At 33.0% G+C, this 2189-nt stretch overlaps 1 pseudogene; it reads left to right on the top strand.

Annotated features, from left to right (window-relative positions):
- The first annotated feature begins 447 nt into the window (after positions 1–447).
- On the top strand, positions 448–556 carry LOC111738508 (annotated as a pseudogene).
- The last annotated feature ends 1633 nt before the right edge of the window (positions 557–2189 follow it).

The raw sequence follows: 2189 nt of genomic DNA on the forward strand, positions 1-2189 counted from the left end.
TATTGTCCTGTTGTATTGTCAGGTCAAAAATAGCAGAAATTTCTTTTTGCTTCATAATTTCAAGGATAGAAGATTTGTTCTTACCATATGTAGATCTTAGCAACTCAGTACTCAATTTTTTTCTTTCTTCATTAAATTGAAAACTTTCATCTTTTTAAAGGAAGCCCTTTACAGCTTCTCCTTGTCATAACTGAATTGCCAGCATCACTACTCTTGTGCTTTGGGGCCATTATTAAGTAAAATAAGGGTTACTTGAACACAAGCACTGAGATACTGAGGCAATGGAGCTGGTAACCAAGATGGTAACTGACTAATGGGTAGGGAGCATATGCAGCTGGGAGACACTGGACGAAGGAATGATTCACATCCAGGGTGGGACAGAGTGAGAATGTAAGAGATTTTACTGTGCTGCTCAGATCGGTGCACAATTTAAAACTTACAAAGTGAGTATACGGCCATGCTACCCTGAACACGCTCGATCCCGGAAGCTAAGCAGGGTCGGGCCTGATTAGTACTTGGATGAGAGACCACCTAGGAATACCAGGTGCTGTAGGCATAAAATAAATAAATAAATAAAAATTTAAAAAATAAAAAAGGTAAAACTAATAAAGTGTTTATTTGATATTTGCAAGCCATGGTTGATCATGGGTAAGTGAAACCTTAGAAAGCAAAACCATGGTAAAGGGGGGGACTACTGCATAACTGAAATTCCCTTAAAGTCATCCAAACACAGTTCTTCAACCCACTAATAGTATATTTACTTTATGCTATGACAGTGAAAACAAATTTTTTTTTTCTAGAAGGAGCTGAAGATATCATTCAAGCTTATGAAAAAACATGGAAGAAAAATAAACATGTTTTAAAATGTGAACTTGGAAAATCAGTGAACATTAAGATAGCTGCCTTTTGCTAAATAGAATGATGGCAATTAAATGCACCATTTTATTCATTATTTACCAAATAGCCATTAAAGCTTGCACACTAGGTTCTAGAAATATCGATATATTTATCCCATTGGCTCTCCCATTTCTGCCACTGGCATCATCATCCTCCTTGTTGCTTAGGCTAGAAACCTGTGAGTCAGTCCACTCCTTTGTTTCCTTCACACCCCATTGCTCATCACTCAACCATGTTAATAGATTCAGCCCAAAATCCCTAGACAAAACAAAAAACAAAGCCTGAATTAGTTTGAACTCTTACCAAAAGGATAAGAGAATACCTCTTACTCCATATACTTGCCAACATAGCTTGAATTATCTGTTCCTTGAATGTTTGGGGTAATTTGCCCACAGAATAATGTGGCTTGGTGACACTTTTGTGGAAAAATGTTTGGCTATTTTTTAAATTTTCCTACAGATACTGGTATTCAGATTTTTCTATTTTTTGTACCATTTTTACTGTTTTGTATAAAGAAATACTGGATTTTAAAAGTTAATGTCATTGAATTATGTTTAATACTCTCATAATATGTAATCTTCATATATGTAGTTAAGTCCCATACCTTATTTCTATATTTTTCCTTTTTTCTTTATTAGCTGTTTCAAAGTTGAATTCTTTTTAAATTTTTTCCTAGCTCTCCCTCATTTGCTTGCTTGCTAGAAAGCAAAAACAAAGCAAACAAAACTTTATTTTCCCCCAAAGAACAACTGGGCCTCATTTTATCTAACCACTTTATCCAATAAATGTGAATGTATCATCAATAATATGAAAACTATGCCTGTCAACTTATAAATGCCATTATTGAGAGGTGGTGTGTTATAATATGTGCAAAAATTACATTTCTGGTAATTTATTAATTTTCTTAATCTTTATAAATTAAGCTTTGAGTTTCTAAAACAAATAATGTTAAACTCATCACCTATATTGAACTAAACTAAATTCAACACATTAAAATGTTTATAAAAACTATATTTTTCTAAAGGTTTTACCTAATCAGAGATCTGAAAGTTTTAATGTATCAAAAAATTACTGAACAGTTGGTAAGAATAGTGAGAAACTATAGAACAAATGAGAATAAGACATCAGAGGGGGGGCCTAGTAGAAGACTAAGAGTGAAATGAACTGCTTTAATAATGAATGTCAGCAAGAAATCCTGAAAAAAGAGAAAAAACATTAGGAAGAAGAATATATAAAACTCATCAAATAGAAATACAAGATGAAGATAATCAACAAAAAAGGGAAAAGCATTA

This window comes from Pteropus vampyrus, unplaced genomic scaffold, assembly GCF_000151845.1.
Source record: "Pteropus vampyrus isolate Shadow unplaced genomic scaffold, Pvam_2.0 Scaffold39, whole genome shotgun sequence".
Taxonomy (NCBI): domain Eukaryota; kingdom Metazoa; phylum Chordata; class Mammalia; order Chiroptera; family Pteropodidae; genus Pteropus; species Pteropus vampyrus.